Raw genomic sequence first — 24,097 nt, forward strand, 5'->3', positions numbered from 1 at the left:
CACATAAAAATAAAGGCATTGTGTTGTGTCCAGCTACACCTAAAACATAAATATTAAAAAAAAAGAAGTCTAGAGAGATTATGTAGGGGAAAAAGGCCCTAAAACTACATGGAGTTGGGGGCCTGGGCTTGTAGCTCAGTGGTAGAGAGCTTGCCTACCACATGTAAGGCACTGGATTTCATTCTCAGCACCACATATAAATAATTAAAATAAAAGTCCATCGCCAACTAAAAAAATATTAAAACAACGACAAAAAACTACATGGAGTCAGAAGCCCAGCCATCAATCAACCTGCCAGTTATATGAAGCCACAAGAGTGATCACTGCCCACCTGCGCCCAGCCCAGCCTGAATAATCTGCAGCAAATCAAATGGTTATTATTTTAAACCACTAAGACTTAAACCACTAAGTCTCAGGGTTTCACATAGCAGTAAACAACCCAAACAGCAGTCAAGTTCAACTATATTTCGTAGCTCCATAGAATCCTCAAGCCCTTCACTCCTAAGAGAATGGAATTGTTATTACCCCCATTTTACAGGTGGGGAAGCTGAGGCCCAAAGAAGGGAGGCAGCAGAGTCCCAGCCAAGCAGAGACAGAGCTGCCAAACTCACATGTCTGAGCCAGCCCCTTCTGCTGCCTTCCACTGCTGGAGCTCTCATCCAGATGAAGAAGCAGAAACAGCTGTGCTGTGGGAGCACGGGGCTGGGAGTCACAACGTCCTAGTTTGAAGCTGCCCTTTTGGTGGCTGTATGAGCGGACACCACTCAAATCACCTCCCGCTCTGAGCCCCAGCCTTTCCAATTGTTCAGTGAGTGGTGAGACAAGCTCAGATGGTCACAGGGACCAGGCATATAGCAGAGACCAGGGAGGCAGGCCAGGGGGGACCGTGGTGGGTAAATACACACCTGTTGAAGGTAGGGGGTCACAGCCCAGCTCCAGCTAGGGATGACCATGTGGAATCTGGACTCCGTGTGGCCAGATTAACAGATTTATCTTTCCTGAGTAAGGCAAGAAATATATGTTACGAAGTGAAATTTCCCAAGATTAAAATAGTCATTTGCATTTAAAAACAATATTGTGTGAGATAAATTAATACACACACACACACACACACACATTAGCCTTCAGGCTACTAATCTGAGACCCTTTAACTACGTTATTTCATAATGTCTTGCCAAAGGTTATGCCAGCATCAAAGGATGCCTACCATCCCACCCCTGTCCTACACCCAGAGAATGGTTCTTTCTGCCTATCCCACCCCCATCACAGGGCCTGAATATCAGGGAGGGCTTGGGTGTGACTGTTGTTGTTCCTTCCTCAGATTTTCATCTTCAACCCTCCCATCCCCTGTCTGCAGGGAAAAGGTACAGAGACCCAGGCTCAACTCTGTAATGCAGTTGGAGCCTCCTAGGAGGGCCAGGAGTGGAAAGGAATTAACACCCATTAAGCACCTACTGTGGGCTAGACATACAATAGAATCTTTGCTGCATCTTATAATAGTGAAGGGCCCAGACCATCCAGTCAAACAGACCTGGGTTCTAACCCTGGCTCTGCCACTTGTGAAGTGAATATCCCTCGGCTACTACCTTGCCTCCCAGTCTCAGTTTACTCATCTATAACAGCAATCACATTTCTGGTCTCTCCAGGATTTAGTGGGGATTAGATAGGAGCATGCATTATGTGGTAGATACCATAAATCAGCTGCCTCTAATTGTTTCCAGCCTCCCTTGCCATTCCCCTGGCTTGATTTCTTAGGCTCTGTAGCAGGTAGGGTTGGTCATGGGACATAGTTTTGGCCAATGATATGCAAGTGGAAGTTGCTTGGTGTATCAGAAGAGGTATTTTGGTTTTTTGTTTGTCTGTTTGTTTGTTTTAAGAAACATAGGAGGCTGAAACAGGAGGATCATGAGTTTGAGCCTTGGCAATTTAGTGACATCATCAATAACTTAGTGAGATTCTGTCTCCAAATAAACTGAGCTACGGATGTAGCTCACTGGCAAAACATCCCTGGGTTCAATTCCAAGGAAGAAAGGAAGGGAGGGAGGGAGGAAGGAAGGAAAGTACTCAACTGGCAGTCTTCAGCCTTTTGTATTCCCTCTCTCCCTACCCTCCATTCTCTGCCCTCCATCTCCATGTTCTACCTGGAACACAAATATGATGCACAGAGGCACAGCAGCCATCTTGAAAACTCGAGAACAAAACTTGACTTGATGAGGATAGCAAAACACAAATAAAGAGCCTGGATTCTTCCAGACTTTTTGTTATAGGAGATAAATAAAGCCTCCTGTGTTTGTGCTGCTGTTACTTCTGATTTTTCTTCTTTCTGTCAAGCACATTTCTGACTCATACAGCACAATATCTGGTTCACTGTAGTGCTCAATAAATATTAGCTATTGTTACCTTGCCTGCATTACCTTTTATAATCATAACCATCTATGCTGTGTGTATTATTAACCTCAATTTAGAAAAAAATTGGATTTCTTCCCAAGGTGGGTTTTAACATTTCACTGAGATGGGTAGGCACCACTTATCTGAACTGGTACAGTTCTAAATGCTTCCTATAAGCTGGGCACAGTGGCGCACACTTGTCATCCCAGAGGCTTGAGGCTAACACAGGAGAATTGCGAGTTCAGAGCCAGCCTCAGCCATGGTGAGGTGTGGACTAAGCAACTCAGTGAGTCCCTGTCTCTAAGTAAAATACAAAAATACAAAAAAGGGCTGGGGATGTGGCTCAGTGGTCAAATACCCCAAGTTCAATCCCCGGTACCAAAAAAAAAAAAAAAAGGATTTCTATATATTAACTTGCTTAATCCTCAGAGCAAACCAGTAGTAAAATGCTATCATTACTCCCTCTTACATGAGAAACAGAGAAGTTATGTTGCCCAGGGTCATACAACTAGCCAGCTGCAGATCCAGGATTCAAACTCAGCAGCTTAGGATACTATGTGGGGTGAGTGTGTGTGTGTGTGTTTTAATTATAAAGAAGAGACTGCAGATCACAGGGGTTAAATGAATTATTTAAAGCCACATAGTCACACACAGTCAGAGAGAGGTGTGTCAGGATTTGAATCCAGATCCAGCTGACTCCAGAGCCACATCATCCAGGGGATCCTTGTAGGTGAAGAGATGTGTGGCCCTGCAGTATTGAGGCCATATTTGAGGCTGCTGCCCCATCCAGATAAAGAATCCAAGGCTCAGAGAAGGAAAGTAACTTGCCTAAGGTCACCGGACTAGAAAGGGACATTGCAGGGACTGGGATCCCACTCTACGACTGGAGACACGCCTAAGGGATAGAGGAGCCCTTTTCATTCTGATCACAATGAACCTTCAAGACAGGCAGCCACAGTTGCAGCAGCAGCAGGAAGGGATGGCCCAGCTATGATTTACACAAATTAAGAGGCCATTCAGTGAAAGGGACACACACCAGCCCTTCGGTCACCAGCTAGTGCTCTGACAACCTCGCCATTTTCCGCAAAGGCCAGCTGGGCTTATGTGGGGCTCAGAGAGTAGCCCCTCACCCCATGGCTCTCTACTAAAAGCACTTAATTGTCTGAAAGAAAATACCAGCCCTTTTGCCCAGCTCTGGATGAAGCTGTAATAAACTAATCGAAATTAGATGACTTGGATCTCAGGAGGAAAAAGGCCACTGGTAGAAAACCTAGAGCGTGTTTTTTTTCAACATATATTTATTTCACATATTTTATGTGCTTGGCACAGTGCTACATGACACGAACATGCCAATGATCAAAGAGAAAGACACCTGTCCCCATGGAGATCATATTTGTGAGGATGTTGAACTTTACCTTCTATAACTCATAGGCACACACACACACACACACACAAGTTAAGATTCTTTATTTTCTATAAGTAACTAAATTTTTTTCTTATTCCTTTTTTTTCTTTTACTGAGAAAGAAAAACATAAAACTGATTATTGACTATAATCTAATCTCTTCCAGTTTAAAATGGTGTCGCTCATGTAGACAATTCTTTCTTTCTTTTCCTTTTGGGTGCTGGAATTTGAACCCAGGGCCTTGTGTAAGCTAAGCCCATGCCCGATTTCTGAGCTATGCCTCCAGCCCTTTTGAGTCAAAGATTTATATTTTGGTATTCTCTACCCTTTCTTCTACTCAAATTGGTGTCTGGATATTGGCAGTCCCCACACAGGTCATGCCATCATCTGGAAATGTTCCCTGAGAGGACAGAGACAGTATATGGACCTACATGTAGACCACCCTCCCTTCCCCTGATTCAGTGTTAGGGTTGGATAGACCCCAGGAAGTCATAGTTTAGAGGAATAAAAATTCTGCCAATGTCCCACCTATATCTTCTCAGCACTCCAAAGGTATTTACTACAGCAATGATGCTGAGGGTTCCTCGCCATAGGAGCAAGCTTGGCCACTCACTGGACACAGTAGAAAGACTAGAGATGTAAAACTGCAGAAATATCCTTTAGCCAATGACAGATGAAGAGCTGACTCTGACACTGCTGTTCTTCCCCATCATATAGGATAACTCCCAAGAGTGTGTGTCTGACTGTCTTCCAGAGGTCCCAGGAGAATTAAGCCCCAGTTACTCACAGTGGTAAATTGCTTTGACACACATGATTTATTGGCAGCTCTGTCTCACTCCCACTCAAATTCTGTTGCCTCGGCTCATCCCTCAAGTAAACTACTTGGTCTCAAATTTTTGTCCCAAGATGTGGATCTGAGGAAACCCTGAGACATCATTTATTTACTATTTTTTAAATGTTGCATCTATTATGTATTCTATTAGGGAGTGATATACAATATACATATATGGTAGAAGTTCCTTCATTCCATATAATCAAGACAGACTTTTAGGGGTGTAGATAGTGGTAAAGTGTGTTTCCCTAGCAAGCACCAGACCCTGAGTTCAATTCCATGTAACATACACACACACACACACACACACACACACTCATATTTAGCCTGTCAATGAAAATTATTAATTCAAATGTGAATTAATCATAACAATGATACATTTATACATATATACATTATATATATATATATATATATATCTTACTTTAAAATGAATAAACATAGGTGACAATCGTTTTTTTTTTTTTTTGGTGCCAGGGATTGAACTCAGGGGCACTCGACCCCTGAGCCACACACCCAGCCCTATTTTCTATTTTATTTAGAGACAGGGTCTCACTGAGTTGCTTAGTGCCTTGCTTTGCTGAGGCTGATTTTTTGAACTCGTGATCCTCCTGACTCAGGCTGCCGAGCCACTGGGATTACAGGAGTGCACCACTACTCCTGGCAAGTGACAATCTTTTGACAAAGGGCCAGTCTTCAGAAAACTCCACATCACTTCCTAGGCTTCTGGGCAATTGGAAATACTCTTGAGGGCAGATTGAAGAAAAGGCAAGGGAATGACAGAAGGGAGTTGATTGGTGGCATGGCAGAACCAGCTCTGGAATTCAGGCTGGTGAGTCCCAACCCTCATGTCAAGGTCAAAATGCTCCAAGCCTCAGAGTCACAATTACAGCAAAGCTGGCCAGGAACCTGCCCTCCCATGGGTTCAGGGACAGGGGGCAATCATGTTTCCAACAATGCTGCCCCAGAAAGCTGGGCAGCTGCTGCCTGGTTTTAGACAGCTACACTGGTAGCATTTAATCTGTCCCAGCCACTGAGCCACAGGGACCAAAGCCAGAGGGCCACCAAAGAGAGTGGGAAAGGGAACTGCCTCCCTGAATAGTATGCTATTTTATAGCAAGGTCGTCATGGATTGTCATTGTGGGAGGGACTTCCAGATCACCCCCTCCTATGCTAATGTACAGATGGGCCTTCTGAGGTGCAGACTGGGGAGAGGGCTTGCTACCCTCTGGGTGATTCTCATAGGAGCACTATAGTTCATACAAATTAAGTGGTTTCATTGTTCCCAGTGATTTCCCTGTGGCCACATTGGTGATTGCCACCTTTGGACATTGTTGGTTCACGCCACGCACATTTAACTCAAGCCAGGCCAATGAGCTTGTAGCTTTTTACATCAAAGCTAAGGGGAAAATGTTCTCTATGCTCTGGGAGTTGCTAAATCAGACAGCTGTGGTTCTAGAGTTGCCAAAGTTCATACTCCTCTCCCTGAGAAGAAAGGTCATCTGTGATAGGCACAAATTGCTACAACAAACAAAGAGCAGTAGAGAAAAAAGAAAAGCCTTGATGGAATTTGAATATTTGAATCCAGGCATCCCTGGAATCATTTCACCTTGCACTGTCCATGGTTTGGTTATGTGAACCAATAAATCTCCTCTCTTGCCCTAACTAATTGCTATTGGATTTATGTCACTTCCAACAAAGGACCCTTGACCAATCATGGAAGAGGAGGAGCCTTCAGGTGGCCTCCCAGACATAGGCAGGGGCTTGACAAGAACAGGGTGGCTATATAGAGATAGTTGCCAATAATTGGTCTTTGGGCATGTAAGAAATACCTTGCAGCGACTCCTAAGAATACACATATCTAAGGCTTAATTCTTCTTTACACACACACACACACACACACACATTCCAGGGATAAAGGAAAAAAGTTTAGGGAAAACCTATCACCATAACACAACATCCTAAGTCAGGAGCTCTGTTATATAACCTCTTTGTAAAGCCCATTCCCCAAGTTTGTTCTCTTCAGTTATATAAGGCAGCAAAGAAAATAGATGTTTTAGCTATTGTTCTGGCTCCTATTCTCTCTCTCCTTTCTGAATCATTTCTAAATTAATTTATTACCTTTTATAACCTTATATAACCATAAACCGAGAACAAAGCCACTCTTTATGAGGAATTGCTCAATACACATCTCCTCTCAAACAGAAGGTCTCCTGGGCCTGTGAAAGCCTGAGTATAAAGCACTGGAGTTACTATCAAGTGTCCTTCAAGAGCAGGACCTAGGGCTGGGGATGTGGCTCAAGCGGTAGCGCGCTCGCCTGGCATGCGTGCGGCCCGGGTTCGATCCTCAGCACCACATACAAACAAAGATGTTGTGTCCGCCGATAACTAAAAAATAAAAATATTAAAAATTCTCTCTCTCTCTCTCCTCTCTCACTCTCTCTTTAAAAAAAAAAAAAAAAAAGAGCAGGACCTAGCCCGATGGGCAGAGGAGGGAGCTCAGAAGCATAAACTCTAAGACAATATTTTATTTCTTCTTTATTATTGGGGAAAACATTGGTTAATTAAGAAAAAGGATTATAAATTGCTCTAAAGCCCTATTCTGGGAGATGGGGGAAGCACCCATCATGTGAATATTCATTATTCAAGTTTTAATTCTACTTCAGTACTTATTTTTCCCCTTTGGTACTGGGGATTGTACCCAGGGGTGTTTTACCACTGAGCCACATTCCCAGCCATTTGCTTTTCTTTTTTTATCATTATTATTAATTTTGTTTGTTTGTTTGTTTGAGACAGGATCTTGCTAAGTTGCTTAAGGCCTCAGTAAGTTGTTGAGGCTGGCCTTGAACTTGTGATCCACCTGCCTCAGCCCCCTGAGTCATTGAAATCACAGGTGTATGCCACCACTCTTGGCTCTACTCTGGAACTTTGGGGTTAAAGGTAGAACACAAGGAAGAATTTACAAAGAGGGCTTGAGGTCCCATATGAATAAAAAAAGATAAGACCAACCACCGGCTTTTGATAGATTAGCTTGATGACAGGAGCATTACCTCTCTTGCCTTCCACTTCCATGAGTGGAGCATACTTCCTCACCCTGTGACTTTGGGCTCGACCATGAAACTTGCTTTGGCCAATGGAATGTCACCAGACACAAGCCAATGGGCCTGAATTAGGTTTACAGAGTTGGGCATGCTTTCTTGCAATTCTGTCCTCTTCAAGAGCTAAGTGTGTTCTGGTCCCAGGAGGAGGACGGGAGATACACAGAGCAGAACCACCCCAGCCAACTTATGGAATGAAAAAGAGTCACCCAGCTGACTAGAAACTCAGGACCCTAAACGAAATGCTTACTGTCATATGCCACCAACAGTTTGAATTTGGTTGTTATGTGGCATTATGATAGCAATAACACATTGACACAGCCATTAGTGTGATTTCCCTCAAATGTACAAATTAGAGAAGCCCAGCAACATTTGGGTTATTTTACCAATAAAAGTTAAAGTATTGGGACTTGGCCTGGAGCTCAGCAGTAGAGCACTTGCCTTGCAAGTGTGAGGCACTAGGTTTGATCCTCAGCACCACATAAAAATAAATTAATAGACAAAGATATTTTTTTTAAAAAAAAGTTAAAGTACTGAAGTGAGCCAACTGTACACTTTTTATTATTAACAATTAGAGTTGAGATGAACCCAGCAATACGTCTACCCTACCATTCTACTGACCTTAGGCTGTGCTTTCAGGAGTGAGGGGAGGCAGTGGCAGTGTTTCAGCTCTGGGACCTCACAGCACCCCCTAGCCTGCCTGACCTGGACCGTGGGGACAGGGATATGCATGAGCCCAGAGCCTCCCTGAATGTTCTTTTTTGTTGTTGTTGTTGTAAATGGACACAATACTTTTTATTTATTTATTTATTTATTTTTATGTGGTGCTGAAGATGGAACCTAGTGCCTCAAAGCGCTCTACCATGGAGCTACAACTCCAGCACCCCCTGTATGTTCTTGCTGGATGTGCCAGGAATAAAAGTTCCTGACTGCCCTTGACTCAGGTCACTTCTCAGGGTTGTATTTGCAGCAAGCAGCCTTGAAGAATGAAGTCATGTCTTCCTCCACACAAAGATCAGGCTTGCACTGCTTACTGTAAAAGTGGTAGCTTCCCCAAGCTCAGTATTCTCCTATGACACAGCTCACCTTGTGTGAAGGCCCACCTGTACCACCTCCTAGGGACTTGGGAAGCACCAGGAATCAGGCAGAACTTGAAGCTCTGCCTACACTTTCTCTGTGACGAATATACTTCCTTGTCTCTGACCTAGGAGTCTGTGTCTTTTGCCAGCATTCCAGAAACAACCTAACTGATGAACTTGCAGATAGAGTGAAACCTCAGACTCTTCACAGTTCCTAACACGGGCTACCTAACTGCTGCATGCATTACATAGGAATGAAATTTGTGAGCTTCTTCAGAAAAGTGAGACTTCTGGGGCAACACACAGAGGTAAGCTGGAAAGGGAATCTCATGTATCCTCAAATGTAAAAATTAGAAGAGACTTTTGTGATCAGAAGAAAAGTGTTGTGCAGTAATTCCTAGAAGGGGTTTTGCCCCTGGTGGGCCACAAGATAATTTTAGTTGACATGTGGAAAGTATGATTTTTAAATTTTAGTAGCATTTTTTCTAATATTTGTTATAAAAGTATTTTAAAGATATCCCATTTATTTATCTATTTAGACAGGGTCTCACTATGTTGTCCAGGTTGGCCTTGAACTCCATGGCTGAAGGGATCCTCCTGCCTCAGCCTCTCAAATAGCTAGGGCTACAAATGTACACCAGCCAGAGATTTTCCCCTTTAAAGGCATGTTTAAATGAAAAGAGTAGGTTGACTTAAAGATATAAATAAATAAGACTACAAATATGTATTAAACCACAAGAACCAAACGCAGTAATCTCACATATTGAAAAGACTGAAAGTTCTAGCTATTTCTGTATAACAAATCAACTCACTTCAGTGATCTAAAACAAAGACAATTTTATTCTGCTCACAGGTTCTGAGGATCAGGGATTCAGGTGGGGCACAGTGGGGATAACTTCTTGGTGTTTAGGGGCCTCATCAAAAGAGACTTGCATGGCGGAAGGTTGAAATCTCCTGGAAATTTTTTCCTCATATATCTGGAGCCTAGGCTGAGGTGACTCAAAGGCTGTTTGTTCAGTGGAGCCTGTTAACAGCTTCTCCAGATGGCTGGGTTTCTTCCTAGCATGGCAGCCACAGTGGAGTCAAAATTCTTACACAGTGGCTCAGAGCTCCAGGAGCAAGAATGCCAGTGAGCAAGATGGCAGCCACATGTTCTTTTGTGATCCAGTCTCTGAAATCATGCAGTATCACTGCTGCTATACTCTATTGATCAAAACAGTCAAAAGCCCACCCATGTTTAAAAGGAGGAGACAGGGCTGGGGTTGTAGCTCAGTGGTAGAGAGCTTGCCTAGCATGTGTAAGGCACTGGGTTCGATTATCAGCACCACATGTAAATAAATATAATAAAGGTCTATGAACAATTAAAAAAATAAAGGAGGAGACAGATACCACCCTTTGATAGCAAGTACAGGGATCCCTTGGTATCCATGGGGATTGGTTCCAGAACCCAAAAATCTTTAGATGCTCAAGTCCCACACATAAAATGCCATAGTATTTGTATATAGCCTTAATTATTAGCTTACTTATTATACCTAATGCCAGGTAAGTGCTGTGTAAACAGTTGTTGTGTTGCTTAGGGAATAATGGCAAGAAAAAAGGCTACATATTCAGAACAGACACAGTTTTCTTCCCCAAATAGTTTTCATCCATGTTGGTTGAATTCATGGATGTGGAACCCACAGAAATGGAAGGTCAACTGTATATCAAAGAATTTACAGGGCTAGCAAAGACTTAAATTTCCAAAAGACCTTCAGCAGATAACTTTAAATATATCATTTTTTTAAAAAAGATTCTAGATTTCTATACTTGAGATGCTGCCTGACACTAACTCTAAAGTGCTCAGAAAATTGCTTGTTATGATCACTCGATCCTTCCAGATTTTTCCCCACATGTATTGTACTATATATAGGTATTTAAGTATCATTGCACACCAATGAGATATTATAAAATTCTATAATTTAAAAAAACTGCAATGTGGGGCTGGGGTTGTGGCTCAGCGGCAGATCGTTCACCTAGCACATGCGAGGCCCTGGGTTCAATCCTCAGCACCACATAAATATAAATAAAATAAAGGTATTGTGTCCAACTACAACTAAAAAATAAATATTAAAAAAAAACTGCAATGTGGAGCTTGGCGTGATGGCACATGCCTATAATCTGAGCAATTTGGGAAGCTAAGACAGGAGGATTGCAAGTTCAAGACCAGCCTCAGCAACTTAGTGAGATCCCATCTCAAAATAAAAAATAAGAAGGGGCTGGGGATGTGGTTCAGTGGTAAAGCATCCCTGGATTCCATCCCCAGTACCAAAAAACAAACAAACAAACAAAACAAAAACAACAACAACAAAAACCTATAGCTATAAAATCATCCCTTTTTAAAAATGTTTTCATTATAGAAAATTCCAAACTTATACAAAAGTAGAGGGAATCATGTAACAAAGACCCATGGGCCCATCACTCAACTTCAGTGATTATCAACTTGTGGCCAGTCTAGTTTCATCTCTCACACCCATTTCCTTTCCTCCTATAATACTTTGAAGTGAATCTTAGACTCATTTCATTCGTAAACATTTTAGTATGTATTAGAGATCCTTTCTCTCTACCTTTTAGATGATAAAAGCAAAAACCCGATTGTTATACAGAAACAATATTTTAGACACAAACACAGAAAATAAATATTCCTTATAGCCACAACCTCTAGAGATATCTGCTATTAACATAATCTTAATGAATACCCCTCTAGATCTCTCTTTCTGTGCATGGACTAGCATATATTAATGCTTTTCAAAATAAAACAGGCCCATTTGGTGCATTTATTTGCAACAGGAATATTTTATTTAGCATCGTATCTTGGACATTTGCAGTAAAGGTTTTATTTCTTTCTGGTAGATTCTCCCAGCTCCTGAGACTGTGGGAAGATGCTGCAAGCTCTGGTGCGAAGATTTTGAGGGAAGCCACTGTGTAAACTCAGGAAAGCCAGCGTTTCCCCCCTCCCTCTCCTCCTCTCCTGTCTTGGTTAGATTTCTAGTTAAATTGGTTCAGCTCAGTCAGGACTAGTAAGGGTTGGGATTTGACAGGAGTTCTGAGCTGGTTTTGACATGGCTCCCCAGCTGTAAACCACACAACTGGCCTACTGGTCTGTGCCTAGAAGTGGCAGTGGATCAGCGGAGTGGTGAAGTGTCAGCCCCGGTGGCAAGCACACCCGTGGTCATGTGGAACCTGGCATGAAGGCGTGGCCAGCCTGAAGCACCGAGGCCCGCAGAGCCAGGGCAAGTCACCCCGGGCCTGCACACAGTAGGGATGCCTGCTGCAGAAGCGCACTGAGGGCATCCCTGCAGTCCCATCCCACGACCTCAACCTCCCACTTCCTGACCTGCAACAGGAAAATGGAAGTGGGACAGACTTGAATGAAAGTTGGGACTCAAGAATTGACCAATACTGTTAGTCGTTTCCAAGTCCTAATTAGCATTAGTTTGGACCAATGAGACTGAACTACGTGGTATAGAAACCGCTAGACTAGCGTACTCAGAGGTAGAAAACCGGCTGTGTGGTCCCCATTTGTACTGCAGGAGTTCTGTTCCTGTTTCTAGTTTTCAATGAACCCTACTGTTAGGCTCACTGGTCTGTGAATTTCACTCTAAGAATTCAGTAGACCGCGAGCTGCTGAGGTCTGCGGCAACGCAGGAGGGCATGGCCCGCTATTAAGAGCTGCAACACAGATCCGCTGCAGAGGTCTGCAGCCTGACACAGACCTCACCCGCCGGCAGAAGCCAAGAATCCAGTTTCAGTTCAAAACTTCGGTTTCAGTTTCTTGAGGAGCAGCAGTAATGGGGGGTGAAGGTAGACAGGCCTTTGTGTGAGCAGACTGGAATTTTGTACACCTAAACCTGTTAATCTTGACTCTGACCTTTGCATCCTTTATTATGGATAATGTATTGAAACAGCTCTTTTCCAGATAGCTTGTAAGGATACAAAAGAGGAAATTGAGCTGACAAAGGTGCATGCATATAATCCCAGCTTCGTGGGAGATAAGGCAGGAGGATTGTGAGTTGAAAGCCAGCTTCAGCAATTAAGCAAGACCCTGTCTCTAAATAAAATATTAAAATGGGCTGGGGATCTGGCTCAGTGGTTAGTTGCCCCTGGATTCAATCCCTAGTAGCAAAAAAATAAAAAGGGAATTGAGGTCACTTTTTAATTTTTTTCTTTGGTACTAGGGATTGAACCCAGGGACGTTTTACTATTGAACTGCATCCCCAGCCCTCTTTATGTTTTATTTTGAGATAGGGCCTGTGTTGCTGAGACTGGTCTTGAACTTGTGCTCCTCTTACCTCAGCCTCCCAAGTTGCTGAGATTACAAGTATGGGCCACTGTACCTGGCTGCCAGGCTTCTTCTTAATAGGTCATCATCTTATCAGGCATAAATTTGGAAAAGACAAATATATTGCTACTTGGAGGAAAGAATTATGTAACTGGAAATATTTAAAAAATCAATTAATAAAAGAATTCAGGGCTAGGGATGTGGCTCAAGCAGTAGCGCGCTTGCCTGGCACACATGGGGCGCTGCGTTCGATCCTCAGCACCACATAAAAATAAAATAAAGATGTTGTGTCCACTGAAAACTAAAATAAATAAATAAATATTTTTTAAAAATTCTCTCTCTTTAAAAAAAAAAGAATTCAATAGAATAACATGGTAAAGGATTAGTAACAACTACTGCTTTCATATGTGCAACCAGCAACCAGCTAGAAAACATAATGGAAGAAAACATCTCATTTATAACAGCAATAGATTTGAGCAAATAAGAAAACATATCATGCTCCTGGATAAGAGAACCAAATAATGCAAAGACGTCATTTTTCATGTATATTTGTGTTTGTGTGTGTGTATGTATGTATATATATATACACATATACCAGATATATATATGCGCACACACACACACACAGACACATATACACCCCAGTTAAGATTATAAAGGTATAAGAGTAGGGAGGGAATTGATGTTGCTTTTATTTATTTATTTTGTAGTTTTTATACCTTTACTTTATTTATTTTTATGTGGTGTGGAGGATCAAACCAGGGCCTCACATGTTCTAGGCAAGCGCTCTACTCCTGAACTACAGCCCCAGCCCCTGAGGTTGCTTTTTAATATATGTTTAAATTGATGCCGTTAAGAATCTAACAGATGGGCTGGGGATGTGGCTCAAGCAGTAGCGCGCTCGCCTGGTATGTGTGCGGCCTGGGTTCGATCCTCAGCACCACATACAAACAAAGATGTTGTGTCCACTGAAAACTAAAAAAAAAAAAAAGTTAAAAAAATTCTCTCTATCTTTTTTTTTTTAAAGAATCCAACAGTCTTATATTTTTTAATTAAATTTAAAAAATTTTTTTTTGTACTGGGCATTGAACCTGGGGTGCTCTACCACTAAGTCACGTCCTCAGCCCTTTTTAAAATCTTTTATTTTGAGACAGGTTCTTGCTAAATTGCTTAGGACCTCATTAAGTTGCTGAGGCTGGCTTGGAACTTATGATCCTCCTGCCTCAGCCTCTCCAGCTGCTGGGATTACAGGTGTGCATCACTGTGCCCAGGAAACAAGGTGATTTTTAATTTCTTTTCTTTTCGATAGTACTAGGGATTGAAACCAGTGGTACTCTACCACTGAGCCCAGTCCTTTTTTGATCTTTTTTGTGGGGGGGGACGTTTACGGGGATTGAACTCAGGGTCACTTGACCACTGAGCCACATCCCCAGCCCAATTGTATTTTATTTAGAGATAGGATCTCACTGAATTGCTTAGTGCCTCACTTTTGCTGAGGCTGGCTTTGAACTTGTGACCCTCCTGCCTTAGCCTCCAAGGCTGCTGGCCTTATAAGCATTTGCCACTGCACCAGCTGTTTTTTTTTTTGAGTCAGGGTCTTAAGGTCCTGAGGCTAGCCTTGAACTCCTGTCTCAGCTCCCTGAGTCATAGGGATTGTAAGTGTGCATCATGCCCAGTTGATTTTAAATTTCATTAGAAAAATAAATAGACAAGAATAATAGAAAGGGCTAAGGATGTAATTAGGGTAGAGTAGTTACCTAACAGACCGGAAACACTGGGTTCAGTCCCTAGCACTTTTAAAAGGAACAAACAAAGGCTGGGGCTGGGGCTCAGTGGTAGAGCACTTGCCTAGCATGTGTGAGGCCCTGGGTTCCATCCTCAGCACCACATATAAATAAATAAATAAAGGTATTATGTCCATCTACAATTTTAAAATATTTTTTTAAAGGAGACAAATAAAAAAGAATAACAGAGAGAGGGTTTGGGGTGTAGCTCAGTGATAGAGCATATGTGAAGCCCTGGGTTCTACCCCTAGTTCTGGGTGAAGTGGGGAGAGAAACAGGGAAAACTCTGAAAAGAAAAAATAGTGAGAAAGCCCTATCAAGAATTCAAACTTACATGGCCATGACAATTTAAATAGGATTGTGATGATGCATGAATAGTTGGATTACCAACTGAACATACTAGAAAGGACAGAATACACTCAAAATGAATATAGGATATAAATATATGATATTGGTGGCATTTCACATCAGAAGCGTTAAGAGACTTTTTATAGAGAGTTGAAGGGATAACCAGATAGATATAAGGGAAAAATTAGATCCATGGTTTCCTTCTTCCTTTCTTTCTTTTTTTTTTTTTTTTAGTTATAGTAGGTGAGCGTTCTACTGCTGAGCCACACCCCAGCCCTTAGATCCATGATTTCTATATGGATCAAATAATTAAAATTTTAAAAGTACAAATATTACAAGAAAACAGGGAAAAATCTTTTCAGGGAGTGAAAAAGGCCAACTTACAGCTCAAAATCCAGAGATAATTGACTAAAAATGAAAAAAAAAATCTTCTGCATAGTAAAAAATACCATAAGTGAATTTAAAAGACAAACAGTAAATTGGAGGAAATTTTTTTTGAAATTCACATCATAGATGAGGGGCTAATCTAATATGTAAAGAGCTCCAAAAATTAAAACAAACAAACAGTAACTAAAAATGGATAAGGGATAAGAACAAATGATTCACAGAAAATAAAATACATGAAGAAACACTCAATTTGATTTGTAGCAAAAATGCAAACTAAAGCACACTGAGCTACCTACCACTTTTCACTATCAGGTTGACAAAAACCCTAATGTCACTCTGTGCTGGGGAGGTCAAAGCAGTCTCATGTCTCTCAAGTGAAGAGAATGAGGAATATGGACATACAGGGGAATTTGGAAATATAAAATATTTAAACATATATGCTCTCTAACAGAATAATTTCATTTCTGAGAATTTACAACAGCAATATATACCATTCAGTGTAAAATGAGGAATGCACAAAGTTATTCACTATGGCATTGTTCATACTGGCTTATGATTAGAATCTAAGTGTTCATCAGGAAATTGATTAAATACATTGCAAAACATTCACATAACAGTACATGGACATAAAAAAAGAACCTGTGGGACTTCTAGTTCCATCAAAATGCAATAGCTCTATTTCTCTTAGGTCCTCTTGCTTGCAAATAAAAAGCCCTGAAAATAACATAAGCATAGGAAGGCTCTGAAGGGTAGAAAGGAACAGACACACTACAAACCCATAGCAGTTAGCCTGGGGATGTAGCTCAATGTAGCTCAGCAGAGTGTTTGCCTAATGTATGTGAGGCCCTGGGTTCAATTTCCAGTACTGAAAACAAAACAAACAAAATCACTCTTATAAACTTATATTAGCAAATCAAATCCAGCATTGCATAAAAAGAATCATACATTGATAATACATACACCACGATCAAGTGAGATGTATTTCAGATATGTAAAGTCTGGTTCAGCATTTGAAAATAATCAATTTGATCTATGATATCAATAGGCTAAAATAGAGAAATCATGTATCAATTGACATAATCATGAGAAAACTCTCAGGAGACTGGGGAGATGGGGGAATTTCTTCAACTTTATAAAAAGCATCTGAAAGCACATGAAAGAGAATACAAAAAGAAAAAGAAATGGAGGCTGACCTCAACAGTGATGCTTTATTCAGCACTGGAGAAGCACATCTGGGGAGGGCAAGGCACCACCAGGAGGGTATGAGTTTTACAGCAGGCCCAGGTCATAGGATGAGTTGGTTGGTCACTTTTGGCAGGCTCTTTGGGGGTGGGACAGGAGGGCAAGTAAGGAAGTTCCTGGGGCCTATTGTCCTGGGGCCAGCTGATTCCGGCAGGTGGGGGTCAGGTGAGAGTTCCCTTTATGTCTTTGTTTTCTGCCTTGCTGCTGACTGAGGACTGGGCTTCTAAATGACAAAAACTCCAATTTACCACAATGTCTCCTTGTACCCAGGGAGGCAGGTAGGGGGAACAGCTGCAGATAGGGGAAATGCCTTGGGGCTTATTCTCCATGTCCTTTAGCATCTACAAAAATCCTACTGCTAATATCATACAACAACAAAAGATTGAGTGCTTCCCTCTATGATTGGGAACAAGATGTGGATGTCTGCTATTACTATTCTTTTTTTTTTTTTAAGTTTGCAAAATCATTGTATACTTACTATATTTAGCTTACTTTTTTGTTTTTTGTTATTTATTTGTTTGTTCTAATCAGTTACACATGACAGAAGAATGTTCTTCAATTCATTGTACACAAATGGAGCACAATTTTTCACTCCTCTGATTGTACACAAAGGAGGGTCACACCACTTGTGCAATCATACTTTTTTAAAAAATATTTTGTTAATTTGTATTTTTTTTTTTTAGTTGTTGATGGACCTTTATTTTCTTTATTTATTTGTATGTGGTGCTGAGAATCAAACCCAGTGCCTCACACATGCTAGGCAAGTCTCTACCACAAGACAAGCCCTAGCCTCAATCATACATTCTTAATTAACCCATGTCTAGGAGTTACAGACACTGCAATATGGCAAGAAAAAGAAATAAGAGATAGGAAGAAATAAAACTACCTCTGCAGATGACATGAGTGCTTATACAGAAAATCTCAAAGAATCATTGTTTTTGTTGTTTGTTTTTGTGGTGCTAGAGATTGTGCCCAAGGTCTTGCATATGCTAGGCAAGTGCTCTCCTATGGAGCTATATCCCCAGATGTACAATCATTGTTTTTTAAATCTTAGAACTAATAAGCAAGTTCAGAAAGTTTATGGATGTAAGATCAACACACACAAAAAAAGTGTTATCTATGAACTAACATGTATGTCTACTTACTAACTATAGACTGACGTTGAACATGTGGAGATTGAGATTGAAATTTAAAACACAATAAATATCATTTATTATGACTCCAAAGAAAAATAAATACTTAGGTATAAATATAACAAAACATATATAGATCTGTATGCTGAAAAAAAATCACAAAATGCTGATGAAAGAAATCAAAGAATACCTAAATAATTGGAAGAACATATTATATTTTAATTGGAAGACTTGATATGGTAAAGATGTCAATTCTCCCCAAATACATTCTACAGATTTAATGTAACTCCTATCAAAATTCTAATAAGGATTTTTTTGTAGACATACAGAAGTTTAGACTAGTTAAACCAATGTTGAAAAGGAAAAATCACTCTACTGATATTAAAGTCTACTATGAAAGTATGATAATCAAAACAACAGTATTGGCAGAGAGACAGACACATAGATCAACGGAACAAATGGAGAATCCAGAAATAGAGTACACAAATATGCCAAACTGGTTTTTGACAAAGGGGCAAAATTCAGCAGAGGAAAGATAGCCTGCTTAACAAATAATGCTGAAACAAAATACGCCAATAATAATAATAATAATAATAATAATAATAATAATAATAATAATAGAAGGAAAGAAGGAAGGGAGCAGGGCATGGTGACACACACCCATAATTCCAGAGGCTTGGGAGACTGAGGCAGGAGGATTTCAAAACCAGTCTCAGTAATATAGCAGTGCCCTAAACAACTTAGTTTGACCCTGTCTCAAAATAAAAAATGAAAGTTGCTTGGGATGCAGCTCAGTGGTTAAGTACTCCTAGATTCAATCTGTAGTACCACACACAAACACACACACAAAAAAAAAAAAAAAAAAAAAGGGGGGAAAAAGAAGAAGAAGAATTANAAAAAAAAAAAAAAAAAAAAAAAAAAAAAAGAGGGGAAAGAAACTAGACCTAAAACTTAAACCTAATATAAAAATTTAATTAAAAATGAGTCACAGACTTAAATATAAAACTATAAAAATTTTAGAAAAAAAAAATAAGAAAAAATCTTTGGGATCTAGTGCTAGGCAAAGAGTTCTTAGACTTGACCCCAAAAGTATGGTTGGTAAAATGGATAAGTTGGTCTTTGTTAAAGTTAAAAACATTTTCTCTTTAAAAGATCCTGTTAAGCGACACACTGGGAAAATTTTTAAAAAGCGACGGACATATCTGAGGGACTAGTATCTAGAAGATAAAAAGAACTCTCAAAACTTAATGGTAAAACCCAAACAATCCACTTAGAAGATGGACAACAGACATAAATAGACATGTCACCAAAGAAAATATACAGAAGGCATACAAGAACAAGTGAGCCATTATGGACATGCCCATCAAAACTTGAATGAGATGTCACTATGCACCTACAGAGTGTTTAAATAAAAAAAAAAACAATGGCATCACATGCTGGTGAGGATTCAGAGGAACTGAATCACTCATACATTGCTGGTGAGAATGTAAAATGATACAGCTACTCTGAAAAACAGTTTAGCGGTTTCTTATAAAAATAAGCATGCAGGTGGTTGCCAGGGGCTGGGGGAGGAAGGAAGGGGGATAACGAGCACAGAGTTTCAGTTTTGCAAGGTTAAAAAAAGTTCTGGCGACAGATGGTGGTGATAGTGCGCTGCAACGTGGATGTTCTCAAAGCCACTGAACTCTATACTTAAAAATGATTAAAATGGTAAATTATGTTGCACATATCTTACTATTACTAAATATGCAACTACGGCACCATCCGGCAGTTACATGGTTGGGCATTTATTCTAGAGAAATGAAAGCTTACATTCCCATGGGAAACCTGTATACAAGTGCTCCTAGCTGTGTGACTAATAGTAACCTCAAACTTGAAACAACCTAGATGTCCTTCAGTGGGTAAAAATTTAAACAAGCTGTGGGGCAGCCATACCAGGGTCTACTTGTCAGTGATAAAAAGAAACAGACTATTGATACACACAAGAACCTGCATGAATCATCAGGAATTATGCTGACCCATGCGGTGCAGGGGTGGCACTACCTGTAATCCCAGCAGCTTGGAAGGCTGAGGCAAGGAGGTTGCAATGTCAAAGCCAGCCTCAGCAATTCAGTGAGGCCCTAAGCAGTTTGGCAAGACTCTCATAATAAAAAATAGGGCTGGGGATGTGGCTCAGTGGTTAAGCACCCTTGGGTTCAATCCCCGGTACCAAAAAAAATCAGTCCCGGAAGGTGACATAGTGCATGATTCCATTCTTCAGTTAACAAAAGTATAGACATGGAGAATAGATTAGTGGATTCCAGGGGAAAGGGAAGAGTGGGAAGGAGGAGGAATGGAGGAACCAGTAGGGAGGAAGCTGACTGTGGCTGTAAAAGGACAACACACAAGACCTTTGTATTGATGTAACAGTTCTGTGTGTTGACGACAATCATAACAGTATGCAGGTTGGATATTGTACTATAGTTTTCAAGATGTCACAGTTGGGGGAAATTGGATACATGGTATATAGGCTCTCTCTGTATTATTTCTTACAACTGCATGTGAATCTATAATCATCTCAAAATAAGTGTGTTATGAGAGAGAGAGAGAGAGAGAGAGAGAGAATGAGAATGAATGAAGATGCTCTCTGTACTGATCTGGAAAGATCTCACTGTCAAGTAAAAGTTAAAAGAAAAAAAAAAAGAAAGAAAAGTTCCCAAGAGTCTGGGTATTTGTATGCATAGAGAAATCTGGAAGGAAGCACAAGAAATTAGAGTGATTCCCTGAGGAGAGGATGGGAAGAGATGAATGGGGGAATAAGAATACACATTTTAATAATGTTTGGCTTTTTAACTATATGCAAAAACGTATACACGTTTTTTATAATGTTTAGCTTTTTAACTATATGCCAAAACTCAAAAAATGAAAAGAATCCCAAAGCTGCTATGTTGAGAGTAGACTGGAGAGGCCAACTGGAAAGAACAGAAAAAGGGAGAGTCACGGTCACCCACCAGACAGAGTTCCACACTTCAAAGCAGCCTAGCTTGCCTTTGAGAACCAAACAGCCCTGCCCTGCTTAGAAACCTTCATACCCCTAGTTCATACTCTTGGGACAAAGGCAGCAGCTCAGTAAGGCGCTGGGGGCACTTGGTCCCCAGCTGTCCTTACCAGGCTCATCCTCTCTCACAGCCTTATCAACCATGATGCTGTCTTTGTTCTGTGTACTCTGTGCCTTTGCCTACGCTGTGCCTGCTCCTGGAATGCTTGTCCTGAGGATTGTACCCCAGGGGGTGATCTATCACTGAGCCACATCCCTAGCCCTTTTAAAATTTATTTTGAGAAAGGGCCTTTCTAAGTTGCTGAGGCTGGCTTTGAACTTGCAATCCTCCTGCTTCAGCCTCCCCAGCCATTGGAATTCCAGTCATGCACCATGGTACCCAGCTGATCCGTTCATCTCAACTGCTTTCTGTTAGGTGTCCCCAAATACTCTGACATTTTATCACTTGCAAGATTGGCATGTACTCAGGTGTCACTGTAATTAATTGTTATTAAATACAGATGCTCCTTGATTTACAATTGGGTTATGACCCAATAGGCCCATCCTAAAGACAAAAATTTGTAAGTTGTCTGTAATTGAGGGGCCATTTGTTTAATAGCCCTTTTCCCTTATTAGATTGCCAGTTCCAGGAAGGGTAGAGCCCATGTCTATCACAATCTAATTGACAGGGACAGTGTCTAGGATGCGGGAGCTCACTGCTAAGGACTTCTCTGAAAGGCCTGGGATCTTGAACCTCCACTGTCTTAGTCTGTTTGTGCTGTTATAACAAAGTACTGGAGACTGGGTAATTTATAAAGAATGGAAATTAACATCTGGGATTGTAGCCCCGTGGTAAAGCGCTTACCTAGTACATGTGAGGCACTGGATTTGATTTTCAGTACTATGTAAAAGTAAAAAAATAAAATAAAGGTATTGTGTCCATCCACAACCTAAAAAATATTTTTTTCTTTATTTTTTATTTATATATGACAGCAGAATGCATTACAATTCTTATTACATATATACAGCACAATTTTTCATATCTCTGGTTGTATACATAGTATACTAAAAAATATTTTAAAAAAATAATAATAACGGAGCCAGGCACGGTGGCACACATCTGTAATCCCAGCGGCTTGGGAGGCTGAGGCAGGAGAATCGGGAGTTCAAAACCAACTTCAGCAAAAAGCAAGGCACTAAGCAACTCAGTGAGACCCTGTCTGTAAAGAAAAATACAAAATAGGGCTGGGGATGTGGCTAAGTGGTTGAATGCCCTTGAGTTCAATCCCTGGTACAAAAAAAAAAAAAAAAAAAGAATGGAAATTAATTTTCTCTCAGATCTGGAGCTGAGAAGTCCAAGATCAAGGTGCCAGCAGATTAAGTGTCTGGTGAGAGTTGCTCTCTGCTTTCAGTAGCGTGCTTTGCTGCTGAATCCTCTGGAGGGGACAAACACTGTGTACTCACATGGCAGAAGAGAAACATGGGCTGAGCTTGCCCCCTCAGCCCTTTGATAAGACACTAATCTACTCCTAAGGGCAGAGCCCACATGGCTAAATCACCTCCTAAAGACCCACCTTTTAATACTGTTGCACCAGGCGTTAAATTCAACATATACCTTGGAGGTGAGGCACCCACTCATCTTAAAGGAACAGCGTTCTGCATGTGATGCCCAGAGCATGTTCTAATCAGTGGCTCCTACATCCCTATTATTGGAGCCCTACCTAAATAGGCCACTGATCTTCTTGGGCTTCCAGCCCAATAGAGTCAAGCCCCTGACACAAAGGTCAGTGTGCATGTCCATTACAGGAGCCAAGCTGTACGTGGCCATTTACATTTAAATTAATTAAAGTTAAGCAGGGTGTTAAGTGGCTCATACTTGCAATCCCAGCTACTTTGGAGACTAAGGCAGGAAGATAGCAAATTTGAGGCCAGCCTCAGCGATTTAGCAAGACTGTGTCAAAACAAAGCAAAAACAACAAAGAAAAACCTGGGGATGGAGCTGAGTGGTAGAACTCCTGGGTTCAATCCCCAGTACCACACACACAAAAAAATAATCAATCCTGAGCCAAACTAGTCCATATCCATATTTTAAATGCCCAATAACCATCTGTGGCAAGTGGCTCCTGTAAAAGACAGCACATAAGATTAGAAAACATTTCCATCATCCCAGAAATTTCCACTGGACATCACTGGACTAGAGAATTACCATTTACTATGCTTACTATAAGATACAACATCTGGGCTGGGGCTGGGGCTCAGTGGTAGAGCACTCGCCTAGCATGTGTGAGGCCCTGGGTTTGATCCTCAGCACCCCATAAAAATGAATAGATAAAATAAAGGCATTGTGTCCAACTACAACTAAAAAAGTAAATATTAAAAACAAAAACAAACAAACAAAAAGATACAACAGTCTGTCGAAGCATCTCAGAGGGCATGCTCTAGGACCAGACTGGTTTTGAGCCCCAGTCACCAGCTCTGCCAATCACTAGCTGTGTGACCTTGAACAATGTACCTTGCCTCTCTGTGCTTCATTTTCTTCAGCTGTAAGTTGGAGAATCACACGACTTTCTACCTCACGAGTTTCCTGTGAAGATTCAACGAGATAATACACATCAAACCCTTGAATAATACTCTGATCTTTAGTGAAACCTCAACACCTGTTATTTTAATTGAAGCCTCGCCATGGGTGCTATGATGATTCCCATTTACAGATAGGGAAATTGAGTCCCAGAGAGTAGGAGGAACTTATCCAACATCACATAGTGATAAAGTGGCCAAGCTTTTAAACCCCAAAGTGCGCCGTTTTCTAGACTCAAGCTCCTTTGAGGGGTGGGAATGGATCTGTCTGAGCTCCAGTTGGAACTTGGTCTTGTTCCACAGCCCTCTGTGCCAGATGATCTCCTGCCAACCCTACCAGGGGCTCCAAGCACTCAAATGGTACACCCTGTTCCCATCAGCAGGGACCTCGGCCTTCATCTGCAACCTGTCAGAAAGCCTTCTTCCTGCTGCCCTGGATGAGCTGCTGGACCCGGAGCGCTGTGCAAATAGAACATGAATTGTGCTGACAG

This window comes from Marmota marmota, unplaced genomic scaffold, assembly GCF_001458135.2.
Source record: "Marmota marmota marmota unplaced genomic scaffold, marMar, whole genome shotgun sequence".
In the NCBI taxonomy this organism is placed as follows: domain Eukaryota; kingdom Metazoa; phylum Chordata; class Mammalia; order Rodentia; family Sciuridae; genus Marmota; species Marmota marmota.